Below are 24,685 nucleotides of genomic sequence, written 5' to 3'. Positions count from 1 at the left end.
GCTTTTCTGGACATAGGGAGTTGTGTGCAGGAAATGAAGGTATTCATGTTGGCTGGTAAGGTGTTGCTTTTTGGTCTCTTGAAGTGTGCAATGGCGTGATAAATACTCATGAAGGTGTTAGAGATGTGCTGTCTCAGCTAGGAGAAAAATGCTCACTTTCACTCTGGAAGCCATAATCCCAATGATTATGATAGTGATATTCCCAACGTTGCTTTAGGACCTGTGCCTTCATGTTCTGTAACTTTTCTTGTAGGGAAGTAGGAAACAATCATACTACAACCTACATCTGGAATCCTGTCTGTAATTGTGTACAAAACAGCTTTAAACTGAAAATGCGGTGGCTTATTGGAAGGCATCTGGTATTATGAAATTTGTCTTTCTGTGGCTTTTGGAAGTCTTTTTTGTATTGTTATTAGAACATTTATTGTGAATTTGAATTGAAGGTGTTCTTCCTGCTGTCTTTTTTAAGAATGCACATGATAAAGAGAAAAGAATTGCAGAGCAACCCCAGGTCATCTCCATCTTGGATTGTGAAATTCCATTAAAGTCATTGTGGCATTCAGCTATTCTTTACTGAATCCACAAATAAAGTCAATATTCAAGGCCTGGAAACATGTCAGGTGCATCAAGAGCTTGCAGTGTGCTGTTTCATTCTTTCCATGCTCTAGGGCACGACTGTCCAACCCTTTAGCTTGTCGGGGCTGCATTAAGCAAACAGTAATTGCCATGGGCTGCATGTGAAGTAGAAAGTGAGTTTATTGTATATAAGTAACAAAACTTATTTTTTCTGTATTTTTTTTGTATTTTGATTTGAAAAACTGAGCAACAAAACCCATAAAACTAATGGGATGCTTGAACTTGTTTTGTCAAACTACTGGATTGATGGTAGTGGTTGCCATTCACAGTGAGTTCTCAAGGGGTTAATCAGAGATCTTCAGTGAAATATTACTCTTCCTGTGCTTTATCTTTGACAACAGTTGTTTGCAAATGTGTGTACTGCTAATGATGTTGTATGGGAACTGCTGAGTCAGGGCCTGAACCTCTGATTGATCACCTGAGGCGAGCACTGAGTCAGCCAGAGGAGCACAGCTAAAGGCAATTCACCTGTGTGCCGGAAGGGGTGGAGCCTGGCTGCACCTCTCCTAGACCTATTTAAGAGCTGGCTACCAGTGGGGAAGGATCTCTTCTGGAGATTGCCTCTGCTGGTGTTTTGTGAGTGAGCCCAGGATAGGGGTAAGCCTTCTGTTTATTCTCTTTTGTTATCGTAGTCTGCTTTGCCTAACTCTCTTGTCTATTTTGTGGTTATAACATCCTAATATTCTTTGATTATACAGATGTGAATAAGGTGTGACTGTGAAGTGAGGGTTTTCTTTAGTAAGATAGGGCTTGTGAAACTGTGGTGAAGAGGCGTAATCATATTCTTTGAGTTGAATGATTATAACTCTGTACGTTCTATGTGAAAGTTTGCAAGTAATATATTTCTGCTGACTGAAAAATGAGTCACAACTATACAGGAAAATGACAATTTTTTGGTAATTCTTGAAACCTATTCTCAAATTCCTGGATCAAACCTTAAAACATGGCTGTGTATTCCTCTTTGTTCAAAGGACTGTGTTTGGCCTATATATCAAAATGCATGAAATTTGCCATAACTGTAGCTTGCTATGATTTCAGTTACATTTCAAATGCTGTTGCTGTCTGAAACACAGTGCAGATTAGATGATTTTTCACCTTGAAGACACATGTTTAACTCATTTAAATGAGTGGTCAGATACACCAAAAAAAGCTAAATCTGTGAGGCATTTTGAATCTTCATGGTATGGCAGGAATTTTCCTTTTGATTCCGTACAGGGCTTGATTTCACTGCATAAATCATTGAGTCCTCCTAGCATTTTACCTCAGCTGGTTGTCTTCCTTCAGAAAAGTAAATGATGATTATAATCAGAGCACATACTTTTAAGGAAGTCCTACAAATGGTGATGATTCAGTTCCTTGGATTTCATGAAATTCACAGTTTTGACAATTTGCATCACATTATCTGTTTTTAATTTTTTTCCCCATAAATTTTCTTTATGTTTGATGCGGTGTTATTTCATGAAATGTGATAAACTGTTGATAATTGTCCAGTCTTATATTAATTTTATAACTCCCTCTGTTTAGCCAGTTATCACCAGGGCACTCTCAGGAGCTGTATGAGGTATGGTCACAAAGGTTAAAGGAAACGATTTGAATTTATTTACTTACTGCTTAATACAAAGTGAGAGACTTACTGTGTCTTTCATTGGCACCAAATAAGTCATTTCTTCAGTGACACTGTATTTGTTACCAATACCTCTAATGAAAATGGCAAGTTGAGCAGTATCTGGGGCGTTGGTAGTTTAATCTATTGCCAAAGCTTAAAATTTGAAATTAGCAAAAAAAAAAAAAAAAATTTTTTTATAGATTTTCCTGGCTTTTTTCAGTTCACTTGTCTATAGTCTGGTATGACAAACTGTTTTCAAACAATTTTTTTTTATATAAATCAGGACATAGTTTATAATGCTTTCCATACGTTGCTTGACACGCTCACCATCAGGAAATGGATCTTTTTGCAGTCAGATGGTCAGATTTTTCTATCCAGTAACTAGCTTTTATAACAGTCCATTTGAGTTATAACGTTTCAAAAAAAAAATATTTTAAGAGGACAGACTTTTTTTTTCAGTTCATTTATTTTGTCTTTATGAAGCTTTCCTCGATATCCATCAGATTTGGCAGTGTGTTTCTTCATAATTTTTCCTTTTCAAATTGTAATCTTTGCAAACTGACTTAATATGGCACTGTGCTTAATTTGCAAGCATATTATTTGTGGGCACTGCACTGTGCCCTCCCTGTGTCCCTGGGCTGGGCCACTTGCTGGGTTAGAACTGATTGGACATGCCTGCTCTGGGTCTTGAAGTTTGCTTGTACTCACTGGAACCTGCAGGAAAACGGCAGGTGGATGGGAGTCTTGCTTCTTAATTAAGAGATGAGGCACTGAATTTTTTTCTTATTACTTTTAAACTTTGTCTCTATGTTTCTGAATAGCTGCTGGAACAAAGGTCAGAGCTGGATTCAAGACAAGCCCTAAAAGGGCAGAGAGTGCAGTTGATGCAGTCCAGCAAACCATTTATGAATTAGCTTAAAATCAGGTAACTTGAAAAGCAAGCTGGCTTCCCTTCTTATAAAAGGGTCATAAATTAGCTGTTAGTATAAAAATGGTTTATAGTAAGTAGTGATGACAAAGAAGGTATTACAGCTCAGTCCTTTGTACTTCCATGTCTGTATCACTGACTGTTCCTTCTGTCCCCTGTGTTCTCCCTCTTACTGTGAAGATTCCAGATTTCTCAGCTATTCTGACCAGAGGCACTCTACTCTTCTTCCGTTATTTTTTTTGTGTGTGTGAAAATGGCACAGGTTGCTCTGAAAGTAGTACCTCCTCTTTAATTTCCGTGGAAGTGGTTACAGATAAAAAGAACATGATAATACTGTTGGACAGAACAAATTCTCAGCTACAAACCGCTACTTTTCCAATGCAGTCAGTGCCATTTGCTATGCATTTTCACCAGTGATGAGCAAAGGCCTGCATGCCATGCTTGTAAAAATTGAGGAGGTGATCCACTTTTGCCACTGCTGAAATGCACTACCCACCACCCTGTTTTGTTCATGCCCGCTGTTTGGTCTCCATGAATGTTCAGCAAGTGTTGATGAATGTCAATGGGTGTAGTTTTTTTTTCTGCATGGAGGAGTTTAATTATACACCTTTGCTTCATACACACGTCAGATGCCATTTTGTCCAACTGCTCTACTACTGCTGCTGTCTGTTGCGAAGCAACAAAATATACTGGAATACTGGTGGGAAGATTCAAGCTCTACTGCTGTACCACCATTCGCATCTGGTAAATAAACAGTATAGGAGGTGTTACCTGCAGAGCAGCCCTTGTATATGATCAAATTCCTTGCCATTGCAGTAAGCTCTTAGGCATGAACAACTGTAATGAGGTAAGGAAGAAAGAATCAAGTTAAGCATGTGAGAGAAAAGGAAAATGACCTACAGAACTGGAAGTTAGGCAGCATGCAACTATACATCAACTAACATGCAACAACACATGATAAATGCAATTGTAGATGAGAACACGTGTTTAGAAATCCAAACCTCTTCTGCGTTGGAAGCAGGATATAACATCTGTAAAGAATGCTGTGGTTCTGGGGCTTTTGCTCTTAATTTAGAGCACTCAACTGAAAAAATGTGACCATGTTGAGTAAAATGACAACTTGTTTATATTTTCTCCCTGATAGCATGATGCACGATCTCACTGACTGTACCAAAACGTTAGTTTATTTTCTGCTCAGCTAAATGTACTTCCAAGACTTCATCTCTCTTTTAGGTATTCTCACAAAGAGACTAGGAGAGTCAAGTAACTGGGGGTGGGGGAGGAGTCATTGCAGAAGATCATTTGGATTAATACGGAAAGGATCAACATAGGAGGTTTTTTCAGCAGACTTCAAAAGAGGTATTTTGTATTTCCCAGTACATATAAAAAATTGTTGTTAGGTTGTTTGGAAATGAAGTTTGTCCTTCAGAGTCTTCAATTTTTCTGAATGAAAACACTCTATCCTGAATCCCCTGAAATATATACTCAGAAGTACTGTAGTAAGGTTTCTCATAAAATGTCACTCTCTGGATATGACTGCAAACCATTTAGTGATTAATATGCTCATCAACCATTAAAATGTTACTATGAGCAAGCATAGTTCGTATTGAAAGTTCTTCAAACTATAATGCTATGTTACCACTTTGAAAAAATTTCTAACCTAATCCACACCAACAGAAGCAACTGAAATGCCATTTGTCTTTGCCTTCCAGTGTGCAACTTTTTTTTCCTTGAAAATGTTGAGGCTGTTCTTACGACAAATTAGCAAATGTTTCTTTCTTGCCAAAGTCCCTTGTCTTGCTTGAACAAGGATAGAGCCTTGTTGTTAACTTGCTTAAACAATGAGTACTTGGATTAGCAATGGAAAGTTTGGTACTTGATATTTTCTGAGAGAAATGCTGTTCTAGGAGAGCATTGTCTTATTAATGACTTACAGCCAGAAATCTTGGGATGGAATATGAACTAAAAGCCTCAGGAATTCTAAAAGAAATGGCTATGTAACTAGAACAAAAATAATTGACTTATGAATTGTGGATCTATGTCTTGTATAAAATATGAACTACTTAACATGTTGTCTACTGTAAAAACACTTGATGACCAAGTGGAGATGTGCCAGTTGTTTTCTCAGTGTATTTGCTGGGTCATGAGGTTTGCTTCAGCACTTGGCCCTTATCTGGCTTTAGAAAGATGCAAATGCTTCATGACAAAAATAACTTGACAGTCTCTGTGGAAGACTGCAGAAAAAAGATACGAGTTTATAATGCTGAAGATGACCTTACAGAAGTGGAAAGTTTGTCTGGGAGTATATAGTACTGTCCTAGAAGGCCAAGGTTAAGCCAAAACAAAAAACATCTGTGAGTTGTTGGGACAGGCCAAACCAGAGGATGAGGAAACCAAATGACTCTTCAACATCTTCCATGAGTTAACAAAGCAACCCTTTGGCTTGCCTGTTCTATGTGGTGCACGTGGTGAGGCAGTTGGTCATGACAAGGTGATTACTAGTAGTTGTTTTGGGGAGCACAATCATCTTCTATTTGAGCTGTATGTTGAAAGAACTTGTACACATTTTCTAGGTTGTCACTGCACTTGGAGATGCTGGACTGATGCTGTGTCTTCATGCAAAGTGTAGCGTTTAGCAATTGGGAGACAGCGGTTTAGATTGCAAGGGCATTACAGTCAGTTTAACAAGAACTAAGGTTAATTAGCATGCTTCAATTTTAAGTCTTTCATTGGTGATTTTCAATTTTCTTAAATAGCAATGCTTTGGAATCTGAATGAGGGCTGGTGGAGTCGGTGTGAATGCATATACTTAAAAATGCTTTCTGCAGCTCATTAAAGGTACAAAACAGTGTGATTCTGAAGCGCTTATCCACGGTTCTGCACAGTGTAAAGCAAAATAGAGATGAAAAATGTGTTTTTAAATATTTATGGGTTATAGTGGCTGACATGAGAAGTAGGGAGTTCTCTGTAGCCAAAAAATCTCGGCAGTTTTATCACATTTTGAAGATAGTGGCTTCTAGTGTGTGAGAGGACCGAGGTGCTTCCAGCCTTCTGTTAAATCGAGCGCCTTCTACTAAAGACAAAATGAACTTATCGCTGTTTCTTTTGCAGAGTGCTGTGCAAGCTATGTCTGCTTGAATAAAATTGCTCCATGCCTTCTGGAGCTTTCTTTGATTGCAGGTGCATTTTCAGGAGCTTGCTGAACAATTGACTGCTCTCAGTTGTGCGTCTCCAGTGGGTGGGAACATCTTGACCTCTGTGCCTCCTGCGTGCTTTTGGCCGGATCTTGCCAGCAACGTTCCCATAGGATTCACTGCATTTCGTTGTACAAGGGGAAACGTAAGGAACCAGAACTTAGACCTTTGTTTTTAATGAGTATGTTAACACACTTGAAAGAGTATGATAGACCTGAATACACTTTGCAGATAGGCCTTGGCTGTCTCCCACAGTCTTACAAACATGATCTGTCTAAACAAGAATCTTCAATTCTCATCCAAACCCTCTGCATGGACACAGCCTCAGTACTTTGTTCTCCCTTGGACCCAGCACAGCTTCTGAATCCCTTACAGGGCAGGTGTTGTAGTTGTTAATACTTTTCCTGGTTTGGGATTTAACTTTGCCTATCTTTCTCCTGCATGTGAGCAGGATCTGATTGACAGGATGGACCTGATGGAAACCTGAATCCAGGAGGACCTGGGCCTGCGTTATGGTACCTAGGGTTTAAACGAGTGATATTTTTGCCTAGATCAATCCATACATGTTTAATCAGAGCCTTGCTTCTACTCGCAGGAACTGCGATGAAATCTAGGATAGACCAGGTGAACATGAGGATTTAAAGGGTCAACCCTTAGATGGAGTAGATCAGGGGCTCTACTGCGACATGATTTCAAATGTTCTACAATCTTGAGCATAAATTGACAATATCAAGCTAGTATGAACTTGGACCTTTCCGTATACCTCTTAGAAAAGCCAATGCTTATTTTTGGAATTAGGTGGCTTGTAGCATAATGCAGTGCTTAATTTTTAATTTTTAACTTTTAATTTTTTTAATTTTATTTTATTTTATTTTTATTTTTCATGCCCACAGAAATTGCTGCGCAAGAGAGAAAAGTTCAGTGGTTGCTGGTGCATTTTGCATGGTGAGAATTGTACCTGCTACCTCAGTTATGCATGTCCATCCAATCTGTTCTTGTGGTGAAGCTTTTTGTGTTGGAGCTCTTTTTATACTTGGGACCGGAAGTATGGAAGGTGAATTACTTGAAATGATTGTTCTGAGGATGCTGTAAAATCAGTTTAGACTGCGAGTAATTGTAATTTAAGTGAGTAATACTGCTATCGATATTTTAATTGGACAAAGCTGGTAGAGGTACAGCTTTACTAGGACAATTTGGATTTCTGCATCTGAGAACAATTCAGGAAAGTCAATTATGGCAGCTTCAGATCTGGCCATTGTTCTACTCATGGCTTTAGTATACAAGCACAGCTCTTCCGTCTTGTGTAGAAGAGATCAAGCACTTCAAGGAGCTCCATTAGGATTTACAGCATATCTTTAGCCTGCTGGTCCTGCAGGTGATGTAGTTACCCATGTTTCCAGTAGTGTGTCCTGTTGTATGAAAAAAAAGGGACGCAAGCGTGGCATTTCCTTCAAGTAGTATTAAGGCATACAGTCCACTGTTACGACGAATATATATGTTTAATTGTAATGATACTCCTGAAGACAAATCCTCAAGTGTTCTTGCTGTAGGATTCTGACTATAGCTGTGCCATTTTAAAGGTTCTACGCTTGTCATTCAATGTTGCCTTTATTTCTCTGGTCTACGCAAAAACTCATTGAACTGACATAATTATTTTTTATCCTAATGAAAATGTAAACACTGCTCATCACTTCTTGCTGGGGGGAAGGGGGATGAACACTTGATGTACCTCAGCATTAACAGTGAACATAAAAGCACGTCCTGCAAGACGTTTGAAATGCTCATTAAATATGTTAGGAAAGTTTCTGATTGAAATTTCTGCCCAGTTTGCTTTCTAACTAGGGGAAATTATAATGCTGGAAACATTTGGTAATTGTGGTTTCTCGTTGCTTTTCAAAGCTTTCATCTCTGAGTGGAGGCAGAATTCGAATTTCTTATCCACAGGTGTGGGTTATACGTATTAGGAGATGGTTACTTCATTGTCAGCCTCTCTTTTCTTATGCTCAGTGTGGAAATAGATCATGCTACCGAATGTGGTCTTTAGAGGGGAAGGAGATGGGGATGTTCTTTACATACGCTGGTTGCGTTATGTTTTGGTAGTCAGCTGTACTTTACGTTCGTGTGGAAAAATGCTGAGCGTAGGGAAAGTCAGTGCTCTCACGTGTCGGTGTTAACGTGCTCGGAAATCGAGACGCGTCCTTCTGTCTGTCCGTCTGTAGGTGGCAGTGAGCCTACGCGGTGTGAGGCGCGGGGTCACCGGGCGAGGAGCTGCCTGCGAGTCCCCGTGCTCAGAGCTTGCTTTATTTTGTTAAATGAAATTCTGCTGGGCTTTAGAGATTGAATCTTTTCCTAAGTCTTGTTGATCTTTCAGCGATAAAACCTCCACTGATTTCTTCGCATTGCAAATGCTGTTGTTTTATTTCGGTTCTCTAAGCTAGCATCCGTTAATGACAGGGGCTTGTATTGAAGAGCATGATTTTTCAGTGGGGAAAGGTTATAAATGTAACGTTAATTACTCTTAAACCAGACAAAACATGCTGATTTCTCATTCAGTTCCCTTCTCCAAGCACGTATTTCCACAGATCAGCAAAGCCTTTGAAATTGAGCACTATGTGAACCCTGTTTTGAAGGAATCCTTTAAAGCCCAAAGACTTGCTGCTGTCTGACTGGGGATCTGAGGCCCTAAGATTAAAAAAAGGAGAAGAAAAAAAAAAAAAAAAGCCTGTGGAGAGGCAGCAGGGTGTCTGTCTCTGGGTAGAGGTGAGTGTGCTGTAGAGTTGGGTGTCCATCTTCGGAGGTCAGCATAGCTGGGGCAGGAAGCGAAAGAGAACTTCTGGGCTGCTCAAGAATGAAGTCAGATGTGATGATAAACTGTAAGGCAAGGGAAGTAAGAGTCTGGGGGTTTGTCTGAGACTAAACCCTGTTAGTCCAGGAAAAAACCTTAATTCAAGCTGATGTCACCAGTGTATTTTTCCAGTAAGGCTACTTAACTCGCTCTCTGAGAATATCTGTACGTTATACCTTTTCTTCTGAGCCTAATAGATATGTTGAAATGTTACAGTTTTGGAGATTTGCATGCAGCAATGGTTATTCAGCCTGATACTGGGGGAGCGATGCTTAATGTTTCCCATCGGGAAAGTTGGAATAGGAAAAAATCCAATATGTTGGTGCATATTTAGTCTCTTTCATTTTTAATTGGAAATATGATGGGGAATCCACTATTTCTGTCATGTGAGAAGGTTAACCTCACTTTTTTTATTTGTACATTTTCTCCCACACGACTGTTTACATTACTTAACTCTGGGTTCTGGATGGGATATGGCTAATTTTCACTTCAGGTCTTTGCAGTGATTTCAATCTTAAAAATGAGTGTAAAGGAGATGAGAATGCAATGAAAGCCTGTTGGAAAGACATCTTGTCTCTTTGTGTTTTGTGTATGCCAGCACTACAGGAAGGGGGGGATTATCACCTTCTCCCTGTCTCCTGAGAGGAAGCTTTCTACATGCCATCCATACTTTTGCGTACTGCACAGTGTTGTAAATGCACTGGAATAAATGAATCAACGTTTTTTTGATAACTGGAGAGATTGTCTCAGCACACATTCCCATAGCCCTACAAGACCTCAGACCTTTGGGTGTCCTAGGATATTTCTATTTTTAAGAGACTGAAATAGTGCTAGTCCAAATGGCCACAGTTAGAGCTGAGGGGAGAACTTAGGGGTTTAGCTTTCCCATTCCTACCGTACCATTTCTTAAGCATGATCAGGAGATGTAGACAATACAGAACTCGGAGGAGGACAGAAGGGAGTGTGGTTAAAATTAAACCAGGACTTGGTATTGGGTGTCAGGGATGTTGTGTGTGCTACGATAGGGAACACTCATGGCAAGAGTGCAGTCAGACTGGTGCTTACTGTGTCAGTGCTGCAAGCTGATGGGTTCAGTCCTGCTGTGCGACTATTTCCATCTGCTTAATGGCTCCTTGTGCTGTGAAGTAAGAGTTGTGGAAGAATAGGCACATGTGCAGCTGCTGACATGTGGCAAGTAGAATAACCTTGTGTCTGCCTGCACCTCTAGGTAAATGTTGCCTTTAGTCCGGGTCTTCAGGGTGATTTTAGGTAGTCACTGAAATCAAGACAACCATCTCTCATCTGGGTTGGTCTCTAATCCAAACTAGTAGCTTGAGGTTCTGTATTACCCAGTGTTAGCAGACGCCTCTGTGAGATGTCACTTAAACGCTATCTTATGAAGTAATGAGCAGTCTTTGCTAATTGCTGTTTCTGTTTGATACACAGATTAAGCACTGAATGCTGATTATTTAGGTAAATCCAGTGAAGGTGACAAAGATCCTGCCTTCAAACTGCTATGTGTATTTTTTCTTTTGTGTTTGCATCTCAATTCTCTTCCTGTAAAATTATTTGTCTGTCTTTGAGGCGTTACAGGGCAGATGCATGGAAGTGTAAAGATTGGAGGTATTGGAGGAGTGATACACACCAGGAGGTGAGCAAGTTCCACTTTAGATACTGTGATAGAGTCACTCTGGGAACTTGATCAAGTAAACAATGAATCCGAGGAAATGGAATGACAGGATGCAATGCAAAAGCAGTGAAAAATGAAAGGCACACATGGGAGAATAGTGCATATGAAGTGCATTTCCAAGATGTTGAAAGTGAATGCGCGTAAAAGAAAATGTCTTGCAGATGAGCAGAGAGAAGTAGAAGCGGCGGAGTCAATTAGTCCGAGCCTGGGAAAGTAATTTGGCATCTAAGAGTTCAGATGAAATTTGTGCCCCTTTGAGTCTGTCTTAGCCATAGGAAGTCTGTGAAAGTAGGATTTCTCTCTAAATGCCTGTTATATGTTAGCGGAGGCCTGCATTCTTGCAAATGATAATGAAAAAAGTTATTTTATAAACAGATGTATTCAGACGTCTGCTTAGTTCTAAACAAATGAGATCATAACTTCTTAAAATAAACTGGTGAGTGTGTTCTTGGCCTTGGGGGGACAAGGTGATTAATTTACGCTTGAGGACCTTTACCTGTATGGCTGTTCCTGGCTTTGATTCTGTGGGTATTTGCTTATACACCTAATCTGAAGCAGATGGCCACTTGTACTGAAGTCATTGTTTGCTGAAGTAAAGTTTTCCACTGAAATGAGCTGGTATTAGATGAAATGTTTGACGTGAAGTCAGCAAAGTGGTAAATGATATTATGCTAACTGATAAGTCGTTACTGGTTGTGTTCTATTCCTCCTTCAGAAACAACCTTCCTGGTTAACTTCATATCGGTAATTGATTTGATGGCAATGCCCATCCTGGCAGAAGAATATGTTGGTAATTTTTTTTAGTGTTTTTTTTCTGTTTAAAATCTACTGGGAAATGGACAATTAATATTTTTTCATTATTTTTTTCCTCTTATAATTAATTCAAACTATATTTTTTTGCTGCCAGATGTCATTCTGAAGAGACTTTAAAAATAGCTACAATAACATCAAGTCAAAGCAACTACAGGGTGTGATATACCATCCGAATTTGGCTCTTAGTTACAGCATACCTGCTTTGAATGGTAAAAAAAAAAATTCAAGATAACAAACCAGATTAACTTCTGATCTATGAATCAACCAGAAATAATCACTTAGAGATTCTCTATTCTCCTTGAAAGGTAATGGTGACATTTTCCTAATAGTCAGAGTTGCTTTTTAGATTGTTATACTTGACTGCAGAAACAAAGGAATGACTCTGAATTATCCAAAGGTTAATTAAGAAGACAGAAGGATGTCAAATAAAGGCCGGCGCTTCTCTCCTTGCTCATGTAAAAGCCCATTCAAAGTCATTTGAATTTTAGGTTTGTAGGACTGAACAGTGAAGGTGGTGATAGAGCTCAAAGCTGTGATCTTAAATTGCATTTGCCTTGATGTAGTCACTATTTGGATGTGCTCTTATATGAAGTTCTTACAGCTACGTGTAAGCTAATACTAAAAAGACATGTAACTATTTAACTCCATCTCATGGGTGCTGGTTCAGTAAAATAACTATATTGGCCAAGAATGAGGGTGATATACCAGAATCATGAGGCTCATTCTCTGTGTTAAATTTGATGAGGCTTAGCGTAGAGACATTGCTCTTTTATTGGCAATGTTGCAAGTCAGTTTCCAAGCTTTTTTTTTTTTTCCTATTAAAAAAAAAAATAAATTGTCAGACACTATGGGTTTCTGGTCTCTGAGTAGGTATTAAGACTGCACTGTGAGATTAACTGATGCCTTTGTCTCCTGGCTGCAGTGATGGAAAAGGAGCTGTGTGGAACCTTGACAGCTCTCCTGGTCTGGGTTATCTCAGCCACAGCTCTGGGATTCATGACACAAGTATCTCTTGCCCAGTTGAGGCAAAGATTGTGACAATATTAATTGTGAGATGCTTGCAGAACTTGAAGAAATCCCGAAGACTGGGAAGATGACACAAAGTGCTTGCAAAAAGTACTTCCCAAGACCCCACTGATTTTTGTGAGGAACTTTTAACAAAGTAAACAATCATGGCTGCTATTTGTTCTCTCTAAACCTTGACTCCCTACTCTTTGGTCTAAGGAGATTAAAAACAAGCCAAGGAGTTTGACTGCAGTGTTATAAATGGTACACAGTGTTCATTTTCATAGGTATGGTATTTACAGTTCACTGATTTAAAGGTTTATGGCTCAGTTCACAAACCTCGAGAACATAAAATTGATTGTTCCTTAATGTACTAAGGAGCTTGTGATTTGGGACCTCAGGGATTAGCATCTGGTTTCTAAAACTTTATATATTTAATGTTTTCATAGTTAATGCGTTTCGAGCAATCCCTATAATCCATTACATAGAGGCAGAAATACATCTTGTTTGCTTACCGTAAAATTCCTATTGATATTGAAGCTACAAAGTGATACTCAACTCTGCTGCACTTTTGTAGTAAATCTGATAGCCTGGGGATATAGAGCAACCACCAACTGTTGGTGCTTGGGTGCAACCATTAAGAAAAACTTCTTTTCTAATAGCTATGTAATGAAAGCAACAAGCAGCCACCAAATCAAGGTCAAAAAATAAGATACAGTGTAATTGAGTTGAGGAGTTTTGAATGTGATGGTAGGAGGCAAATTAGACCATCTTTCTACATCCTTTGCCTAGAATTCAGGAATAAGTCCTAATTCCTCTGTAGACTGAATTTAGTGGAACAGAACCTTAAGCAAATGCTGTTTGTGATTTTGTGGCAGCTACAAAATCATTTGAAACCAACTGTTAAAGCTGAGAGAAGCATCATCTTTCCATGACACTTAAGCTTTTTTTTTTGTTTAGGGTTACTGCAAATTAGTTGTAGTAGTTCTTGACAAGACAGAAGAGCTATAACACTGTGCTCAAAACTAGGCACAAGGGAAACTTGGTGGAAGGGAAGATAGAAAGATACAAGATAATGGTGCACCAGAATGGGGAAGATACACAAAGATAAAATAGCCTTTATTGGAAATAAGGTAGCATTTCATGTTGAAAGCATAGTATAGTAAAATTAGCAGGTGATACAGAACCAATCTCAACTTAAAATCTGAACCTAGAAGGTCTTAAAAACGAATAGCTTATTTATTGCCAAACTAACTGTGATGCTCATGGTGAACTTGACAGATTGTCAAACCTATCCTGTGAATAACTTGGTTTTGATAGTAAATTGTTTTCCTAAAAATTTTGACTCTAGTTTTAATTAGGCAGAAATTAATGTGAAAGTGAGGATTTCTACTTGAACTGGATTATGATATAGAAATATGCTTGAACATGAAGTGTACCCACTACAATTGTTATAGCATGACTCAAGAACTTGAAATCGCTGTTGCCTTTTTTTTTTTTCCCCACAAGCTTTAGATTGTTTGTCTGTACCAAAGGAATAGCACTTAGGTACTGTTATGGCAGTGGTAGGTACAGAAATGCAGTTTAAGAACCAGAATATGCCTTGTGTTCTTCTTGTTCGTGATCATTATTACTTATTGTTACTTGATGCTTCTAAGAAAAGTAGCTGCACTCATTTTCTGCCCTACTGTCAAAAGAGAGAGATGAAGCTCATGCTTGAATTGTTCCTCTCCACTGTTTATCTTTGTTATTCTGCAGACTTTCTTGAACAACTTCCTTTGTGAGTTTATTCTGCTGATTTGTAAGTAAATGTGTATTTAAAAATGCTCAGTTCAGTCTTTCCGTTTATTGCTAGCTTTATAATGTTTATAGCCCAGTAATTTGTAATATGGTTTGGCTGTGAAAGGTATTAAAGCTTTTCCAGGGTAGGCATCTTTGCTTACATAGCCAACCAAAAACAAAATGGAGGCCCCTTACAACTATAGGGATTCTGTGATTCCATGGTGTTATTTTAGCTAGGCTGTTAGGCAAGAAGATCACCTACAGTTGTGACTGATTGAAGGGGTGAGGGGATCTTAAATACGGACCATACATCTCATGAAGACAGAAACAACTGAGTTCTCTATAGTTGCTTGGCTGTTGCAGCTGATTAGCTGGTACAACTTGAGAAGGATATTCAGTGATACCCCAAAGGAAGGCAGAAATGGCTCGAATGGCATTATCTTCCAGTGCTGGTAGTTTTCAGAGTGACTTGTAATGCTTACAAAAACCTGCTTTATACCAGTAAAATACACTTGGTTTAGAACCTGAAAAGTCTTTATTTTAACATGGTTTTACTAATAAAATTCCTCAATTAGAAATAAGGCCAAAATAAATGGTTACAAGTTCTCAGTTAAGTTTCAGATTGAAAGCTTGAGGACACGTGGTGTGATATTTGGTATTTTGTGGTTTGACAGTGATTTGTCCAGTCTTACTGAGTGTTTTCAGTGAGCTGTGAAGTGCATGTATTATATTTGAACACTGAGAAAGGTGTTTTTCACCACTGGTTTTGCTGCGGAGATAACACAAAGGCTACAGCTTTCCACCTTCAAGAGGACGATGAGAGAAGGATCTGCCTCACCGAGCTCTTGAAAACACAGAGGTAGGGCCATGATCAGAAACAAAACAATTTGAGCTTCAAAAACGCATGGCCAAAACAGTAGTCCAAGTGCCTAGCACAGCAAATCTGTGATGAGTGTTCAGGGCAGACGTTTGATACAGAAAGTGTTGATTGACAGAAGCTTAGCGTAATCCAGGGAAATATTAAGGTGTATACTGAAAAAAGACTGAAAAATACGCCTGTACTAATGTTATTAAACAATGCTGTAATGTTTTCTGATCTCTTTCTGCTGAAGATCAGGGTAATGTGTAAATGTCTTGAAAATCAAGTTAACTGTTCCGTGCTCACTTGCTTAGAGTCCCGGAGTTTAAAGACTTGAAAATGCAGTGCTTTTATTCCCCTGGGGGAAAAGAAAAAAAGAAAACAAAAACCAGGAACAACTGAATGAACAAGCTCTCTGTTTTCCCTAAGAAATGATATTGGTAGAAAAGTCACTGGGGCTTTAATAGTTTCTGAGTCAAGTTTGGAATATCTGTGAATGCTTGGGGGTAAATTTCTAAACTACTTCATTACAGAAGTACTATATGGAGAATATAATTTTTTAATACAAAGTGCTTGGGGAGTCTACCCTTGAGTATTCAAATCAGTCAATTCGAAAAAGCAATTTGTTGAGCATTTGAAAATCATTACCAGTTTAAAGGACTTGTATTCTATTTTAAGGCCTTCAGTTGGCAAAAAAAAAAAACAACTCTAAACAACCCACACAACTTGAGTTATCGCTAGAGAATATTGAATCTGTACAGCAATTTAAACACTGTATATCTAAGAACCATATGTTGCTTAATTTTCACAGCTTTTTAAACTTATTATATAATAATTTATTCGTAATGGGGAAAAATATCCTTCACTAGAACAAGCGTGCTTAGTGCATTGCACCTGGCATGTTTAATGCCGGCTGCATTGCTACTCATAGAGCAGGTTGGAGTGGAGCGTCTTGCCTTGAAGTCCAGCGGCAGCTTCAATTGAGCTTATGCACACACGCACGGAAGCTCTATGGGGAAAAAATAACTGGCACTGGTGGTAGGACAAAGACTATTCATTTTCAAATGTTATTGGAAGTAGCAGTGCAAGGGGAAAGGGTTTTAAGTTGAGGGAGGGAAGATTTAGGTTGGATGTCAGGGGGAAGTTCTTTACAGAGAGAGTGGTGAGGTGCAGGAACAGGCTGCCCTGAGAGGTTGTGGATGCCCCGTCCCTGGAGGTGTTCAAGGCCAGGTCGGATGGGGCCCTGGGCAGCCTGGGCTGGTATTAAATGGGGAGGTTGGAGGCTCTGCTTGTGTCAGGGGGGTTGGAGATGCATGATCCTTGAGGTCCCTTCTAACCCTGGCCGTTCTGTGATTCTATCTCCTCTGTGACAATAATACTATGAACTGTGACCCGTGTAAGTCTAAAGAAGGGTTGCAATTTGGTGTTTGAGAAGTCCTACCCTTAGAAAACTGGCAATTAATGAGCAGCTGTGAAATGTTTTGTTTTTCTTCAATATAGAGTAAGTTTGCGAGCGTCTTCCTTTTGGGAAAATGCTTTCCTCTGCTTTAGAAAGTTCAGAATTAGCAATGTTAATGTCGCATGCAGCTATAGAAACCCAGATAGAGAGAAAGAGGTAGCAGTTCTTACAATTTAAGATGCAGAATTTCTGTGCTGATCATCTTAGTTCAAAGTATAGTAATAATAAATTGTTTTCTTGTTTGAGTTTGTGCTGTAACATCTCAGTGGTCCTCCAGTAACTGATCTAAGTATTTTTAATTGGATCTAGCTGTAGCAGTTTGGCTGACACTTCAGACCTGAATATTAGTTTTATTTCTTGGGTGTACTTCTGGATCTGCCTTAGACGTGCATGGTCTCCCTGATCTCTGACACTGTCCATATAAGGCTCTTTTTAGGAAGCAATGAAGGGTTGCAGAGTATCTTTTAATAGATCATTGGTAGGACTGATGAGCAAAGGCTTTCAGGGGAAATCAGATCTGTTTAGGGAATGACAAAACTGTCGTATTTTTTATTTCATTTTTCTGGAATTTAAAAATAAACTTTCTGACCATTATGCATGAATGTCTAATCTTACTTTTCAGTGTTTCTGACATTTGGAGGAAAGCTGTACTGCTGCTTTTATTTATCGTAGTTGGCATGGTGTATATTTAGAATATGAGGTTAGATAAAGATTCTTTGCAGAAAAAGTATATAAAGTAATACAGTCACTGTGAATATGAATTAAGAACCAGATTCTAAGACTCCACAGAGCAGTAAGAGGTCTCAGTGCAAGTTATTCAACGTTTAGTATGGACTAAATGTGACTTGGAAATGTCTTTTTTGAATGGTAATAAAAAGAATGCTGGAGATGTATGATAATTTTCAATCATGAAAACTTAGTTTGAAGAAGAAATTGGAGGATCTGAAAACTGACTTCTAGAGCTTTTGGAGAATTAGAGTTTAGAAAATGCTATCTAAAATTGTAATAGTTAAGTGAAGTCTAGTGAAGAAAGTCTGGGGAGTTTAATAAAATTCCTCTGTCAGAAATTCTGAATGGCTGAATTACTTCAGGATTACTCCAAAAGTATCAAATAATTTCTTTTGATGTAAGGTAGGAATTTTTTAGAAGCTTCATAAATTGTGATAAACTTGGCTTGTTTTTACCAGATGAGACTTAACCAAGTGAAAACAAGTAAAAAGATGTCAATCAGCTAAGATCAGGAAAAAGTTGTGTGTGTTTCAGGCTGGGGAGGAGGGACTGTGGAACCATTTCAATCAAATGGAGAGGTTTTAAAAGTAATTCTTTTTTCCACTAAGTCAATCCCTCCCAAAAAACAAACAAACAAAGAAACATCCCCAACATCTTGGAAACAAAGTTGGACTTTGGAAAAGCAGAGTTCCTGAATTATTTCAGTGTGAGTTCACCTGGATAAAATGAAGGGGTAGCAGGGAATGAGTTGGTAGAGGACTGGTTTTTGTGAGCTGTGACACAAATATGTAATTTGTAGTAGTGTTTGACAGTGAGGGCAACTGTTTGACATTAGAATGCCCATGTTCCTAGTGGGTTTCCTTGCCCTTTGCTGCCTTTGGAAAGCATGGGAAACTTTGTGCAGCCTTAAAGATGAGAAACTGGATCCCAAACCTTCAGTAGGTAGTGGAAAATAATGATATTCCCATTCCGTTCCATCTGTCTTTGGATTTACAACCCAAACTTTCTCCATATGCTGCTCTGTTGAAACAGATATAAATAAGCATATGGATCCAGTTGTGGAATCTGAGAGGGATACTATCAAGTTCATAAATTAGACAAGTTGCAGAACTTGCTGGATTTCGTGTTTTTGAACCTCAGGGTTGTGGCAGGGGACTGGATTCCGTACTGGGAAAGACTCGTTAAGATCTGTGCACTGATGTGTGATGAGATATTTATAAGCCAAAGCTTTATAACCTAGAAACTAAATGATCTAGCTTATATTTAGCTATGATATTTGAAATGTTATGAAAGGATTACAGGTGCCAAGACGAAATTGAAAATGAGTATATGTAGAGAAAAAAGTTACTTGATTTGATGGCAAAGTAAAAAGACATTTTAGTCTTTTCTGTGTATGTTCTGAAAAGTGAAATTTCTTCATAGCACAACTCACCCTCCACCCGAAAGTCTGCACATGAAATAACTAATGAAATTAAATAAGGTGAATTCACAGCCAGGATGTACTGATTGATTTCTGATGACTCTTTCTGTCCCTGATGAATCTGTTCTAGCTGCTGTTTGTTTCAGGAAATAACAGATCCAAGCAGTACTCTTTCATATGCTATTTACAAAACGTTGGGCGATGTTCATTAGCCTTAAAATGAAACTGTAACTCTGAGCCAAAACTGTACTGCTTCTAAGGGTAAAAGCAGGTTGACTTGATAAAGGAGTGGAGGTTTAGACAAGTCTTCCAGTGTCCTCAGATTTTTTTTTTTCTTGCTTTGTGTGCTGAACCCATCCTCAGTTGTTTCATTTTTTCCATTTAACTTCCAGAACAGGAATTAGGCTGTTTTCGGAAAATACCATTCAGACCTTGTTGGTTTCCGTGATGGACTTGGAAATGAGTGTATGGAGCTGTATTGAAAATTGTCCCAGGCAGCCAGTGGAGACCTGAACTTCTTGCCGCTGAGAGGTAGGATGTAAAGCTACTAAGTTGGCTGACAAAATTAGTTTTTTGACGGCTCCCAATGGCACAGTTAAATTAGGACACTGCAGTTCCTGGAGAGTCAAACAACTTTTAAAAGCAAATCCTGTATGTGTTGTTGAAGGAAAAGCAAATGATGAAACAATGTTTGTCTGTCTTATCCAGATTTTTAAATGAAAGCTGTAGTGTAAAACGGTGTGCAGTGCGCAGCCTTTATGTCTATTTGCATAAATGCATGCATATCTGTCATGCAATTCCCTGAAATGTACCTCAGGAAAAGTGAAATCTAATTCTTCCTCTTTGCATAAATGTCTGAATTTTGACTTGCTCTTTATGAGATTCTTTTTTTTTTTTTTTTTAATCTCAGAACTGTGTAAAGCGTTCAAAGAAAGCGTAAGGACATGTTTACTCAAATGGCATCTTAAAGCACGAATACTCTGTTGTCTTTGTGAAGCTGTGTTACGTGAACATTGATGTTCTTCATCAGATTTTTAAGTAATTACTCTTTTTTTACTTGGTCCTTCTTCAGTTTAAGCATCCTTTCTAGTAAATGTGACTTTTTACGTGTCTGTAGATGCATGAAAGAATAAAAAGTTCATGATCTGATGTATAAATAAATATTTATTCTTGGTGAGCTAGTGATCCATTACGTAACTTGGGGAAAATAACTCAGCCTCCTTGTATTTCCTGACAGCTGTGAAACAATTCTACTTCAGAAGTCAAAAGATTTGAATTTCAAAATAACTTACAAGCTGGGAGCAGAGCTTTAATGTTTTTAAAACATGAGCAGGGAACTAAGGGAGAAAGAGGCTGGAAATGATTCCAGGAACTGTCACGAGGATGGTAATTGTCATTTGTACAGGACTTTGAGATTTTCACTTTTTTTTTTCGGAAAGTTGGAATGAACACCTTGGTTCTTTTGGAACAAAAGGGGGGAAAAAACAACTTTTCACAGATCCACACATCAGGTCTTGCCCTGGTTTTGGAAGCAGAGCCAAAGTGTGCAAGTCAGGAGTGTGAAAGAATCCTTTTGGAGAGTACAGGGAAGAGTTTTCCGTACTGGAGCTCTTAGTGCAGCCCAGCTGATAAATTTGTATAAGTCAGAAGTCCATTGCTTTGAAACTATTTACTGAGCAGAGTTGGTTTTACCTGGTTTATGTGAATTGGCTTCAGAAGTGGTAACAAATGATTGCTTTTGTGGAGTTCTACGGGTAACCTTCCTTTCACCCCTTTCCTATTAAATGTGTTTTGTTACATGTCTGTGACCATGTGCCAGAAGGTACAGGAGAAGGAGGCCAGCACACTTGGCAAAGCTTGTTATGACTGTTAGGATTACAATGCATGGGGCTGTAAGGAACTGATGAACCTATTCTTGCCTTGGTACTTAGCTTTATTCCTTAGGAATCTCACAAAAAAGTTAGGCATGGGATAGGCAATACAGTTTTGCTGGTTAAAAAGACAGAGAGAGTGAATTTGTAATTGTTGATCAGATGCTAGCCCAAGGTAGAATAATGGACTACGTGACTCAGTTAAGTAACAATTAGAAACTGAAGGTATAATTGGGCTTACCAGCATGGAACCTCTTCTCAGACAAATCTACTTTTGTTTTGCTTTCAGCAGAGCTAGAGGTCTGGTTGATAAAGACAGCTGTGTCAATATTAGATACTTTGATTTCTCTGAGGTATTTAATTTAGTACCACATAACATTTCAATTTAAAAACACTGCATTGTGTAGCATTAACAGGCTACATAGCAAATGGATTAGAACCTGGCTCACTGACAGGTATCAAAATGTAGTTGCTAATGGGGAGAGATCAATGAGAAAAACCATTCTTTCTACAGTCTCCTAGGAGCCAGGACTACTTTATATTTTTATCATTGATCCAGACAGTGATGTAAAATCTTTGCTGGTGAAATTTTTGGATGACATAAAGGTCTGTGAGGTAGCAAATAACAGAGAGAGGTTGTTAGAGTGATGTGAATCTCACTGTGCAATGCTCAGACATTGTGATGGGCCAATACTGCGCAGGTACCCGTGTGCCATGGTACCACTGTGGTTGTCAATGCAGGTGACAACCATAGTTTTTGACAGTAGCTTCCTACTCCACCTGCCATGAAGTTGGCTATCGCTGCTACATACCCATCTCCTCCTGAGCAATTCTCCTTCCCTTCTCTAGCAAAATCCAATCTAAAGCTGCTCCCTGTTAGGAATGTGTGGGTGGCTGGGAAAGAAAAAGTGAAAGATAATGCTGTGCTGGAGCCATTCCTGTCGGGTGTAAGGTCAAGCAGAAAGCGTAACACATCAGAGAGTGAAGTTCTTCGGGACAAATTAAATCAGAGCAGTGGGAGAAATAATAAATTTTTCTTTGTTTTAACTTTCAGAGTTAGTTTGTAGTAGGCTGCTAGAGTGTGCTGTGTGGTGCTATTTGCATTTTTATACGAACACCAAAATTGTTAGAACCGTAGAAAGGTTTAGGGAGGAAGGAAATCTGAAGTCCAGCCTCCGACTTGAAACAGTAGCTTGGAAATTAGGTCAGGCTGCTTAGAGCCCTTTTCACTTGAGCTTTAAGAAGTCTGAAGGATGACATCTCCTCACCTTTCTGGAGACCTTTTCTAGTGTTGGGACCCCTCTAGTCAAGAATTTTTCTTCATGCCCAATTGGAGTTTCCCATTTTACATGTTGCAGCTGTTTCCTCATGTGCTTTCGCTGCATGTCTTTGAGAATTGTTTGAACTATATATGAGCTATGGATCATACAGATACCTCAGGCTAGTTCCTTGTCAGCAGTTAGGACGCTTGTAGAAGTGTACAGTTAGGTCCTTAGGTGTTTGGAGTTTGGTGCATGAAGAAATCAAAACAAAATTGTTGCCAGAAATTTACTTGCATCCGCTAAAAATTGTACTCCAAAGCATTAGGAATTCATAGTTCTTTGAAAGAGATTCAGAAGGAGGAAGATGTTTCCTTTTCCTTCTGCCTCAATGGTATTCTTCTTTCATTTATGCGATAATAAATACCTTATTCATAGGGTGTATCTTCCATGGTCTGGGAAAGTTATATTTTCTACATAGCTAATCACAGCATAGTTCTGCATGATTGTTTAGCTGTCTTGGGTAATTTATGCTTATTTTCTTGTCAGAAAGATGTGCCAAAACCAGGATATTGCCCTACATGGATAAGTGCTCTGGGTGTTACAGCGATTAATTTGAATGGAAGCCTGATGATAAAAAAAAAATAAATTGTGATTGAGTTCTACTGCAATTTTTTAATTATTTTTTATATACTTCAATGTTCTAATTGTGGTAGCTTCTCATAGCACTATTGCTATTTGTCACTGATTTCATTTAGGTGCACAATAAATAATACCCACTTAACTGCTCGTATTTCAACAGTCAACCTGCTATTATCTTTATCTGTTCTCCTTAAAGTCTTTAGAATTTATATAAAAGCAGCAGTCCCTTGCTCCCGTTCTGTCACCCCAGTAAGAAGCCATTTCACTAGCTGATAGAGCAGGAAGGTATTTTGACAGAGCTTTGGTTCTGTGAAACATGGAAGTCAGTTTCAAGTAACTGTGTTTAACTTGGTTTCTATCAGTTCAGATCTGTGCATGAAACTGTTTTCATTCTTCAATTTAAACCAATTTTTTTTATGGTTTAAGTTAACCTGATCAGAAGTTTGAACTTTACAATTAAATATGAAATTGTTCAGTACGGAAGGAAGTTGCTGAAGTTATCCTCAGCTTTTAGCTCTTTCACTTAACATCATACATGTATATTTAGTTAAACTTAGAGCAAGCCATGTAAATCTCTAGAAACCCCCACACCTGCTATGCTATCCATTTAGACTTAGCACTTACCAGAAAAAAAAGTTTTTGAGACTGTCTTTTGTACAGCTGCCTGTTCAAGATATGTCTTACTCAAACTTTGAGGAGTATAGCGATTCAAGTGTTTAAGCGGCTCTTAAGGATATTCCACTGTGAAACGGAACGCTCTCCTTTTATGACAAAGAATCTGTCACAATTGATGAAATCTTAGCCTGATTCATCATTGCCAATTTTATGTTATGCTTCAGTTTTTTGGTTCTAAATTTTGGAGTCAGGTCCCTTAAACTGTAATTTGGAAACATGTAGGTGGCTAAAGCATGGAATATGGCCTCAAGCTGTGCCAGTTAAGTTTAGGCTGGATATCAGGAAAAACTTAATTACAGAAAGGGTTGTTAAGCTCTGGAATGGGCTCTGCAGGGTGGCAGTTGAGTCACCATCCCTGGATGTGCTAAAATCCATTTGGATGTGGTGCTCAGAGACATGATTTAGCAGAGGGTTGTTAGAGTTAGGGTAGTACGGTTAGGTTGTGGTTGGACTTGATGGTCTTTAAGGTGTTTTCCGAACTGTGCTGTTCTATGATTCTGTGAAAAAACTTGATCTCTTGTACTGTAGTGGTTTTACTATGGGCAGGAATGGTACAAATAGAAGCAGTAATAAATGTTCATTAGAACTGGTTTTCAAAGGCAAATAAAATTCCAGGTATTCATTTTGCTGGAAAATGCTTCCAGGGAAAACATTTACTTGCCAAATTGTTTTTGCTTAAATGTTTTGATTTTTATACTTCCAAACATAGCTAACAAATCTTTCAAGAACTGGATGTTGGACTTTGTGCTTTCTTCCATAGGTATTGCCAATTTGAATAGGCTGTCAGTTCTTCTCTTGGACTACGTTTCCACAGTTAAGTGGACAAAGAGCTTGCAGATGAAGGAGAGAGCACTGGGTGCCCTTGCTCCTCCAACTAGAGAGCTGTGTCTGGGAGTGAATGGGGGGAAATGCGAGTCAAGTGCTGTGGTTCTTGGGCATCATGAGGGTAACAACAATAGTTTCAAGAACAACTACCAAAGAACTCCCACCTGAATTAGACTTTGAGTTGGAGATATAAACCTATTGTAAATTTAGTCTCCTCTTTCCACCAACTCTTAGTTACTAGGTTTTGATGCGGGAATACAATTGCAGTGCGCCTGCTTTAGAAGCTGTTTATATTGTTTAAGCTTAGGTTAGACTTTAGACTTTGGAAATTGATTAAGAAAATACTTTTAATACCTCCTATTTTAAATTGTGAGGACTTCGGTGTACATATACATTGTTTTACAGATAGTATTTTAAGTTGTTTTACTGCAGCTCTGGCTTTTCTCC

At 38.7% G+C, this 24,685-nt stretch overlaps 1 long non-coding RNA gene across 2 annotated transcripts in view; it reads left to right on the top strand.

Annotated features, from left to right (window-relative positions):
• The window catches only part of LOC125691954 (uncharacterized), a 221,236-nt gene that overhangs the window by 45,882 nt on the left and 150,669 nt on the right, over positions 1-24,685 (top strand). For both annotated transcript variants that reach the window (XR_007376369.1, XR_007376368.1), the window contains exon 3: positions 19,359-19,497. This is a non-coding gene — a long non-coding RNA (uncharacterized LOC125691954). The remainder of the gene's footprint in view (positions 1-19,358; positions 19,498-24,685) is intronic.

The sequence above is a fragment of the Lagopus muta genome, chromosome 4, assembly GCF_023343835.1.
Source record: "Lagopus muta isolate bLagMut1 chromosome 4, bLagMut1 primary, whole genome shotgun sequence".
Taxonomy (NCBI): Eukaryota; Metazoa; Chordata; class Aves; order Galliformes; family Phasianidae; genus Lagopus; species Lagopus muta.
Note: the sequence above shows the minus strand (reverse complement) of the source record. Positions and strands in the feature narration are given on the sequence as shown.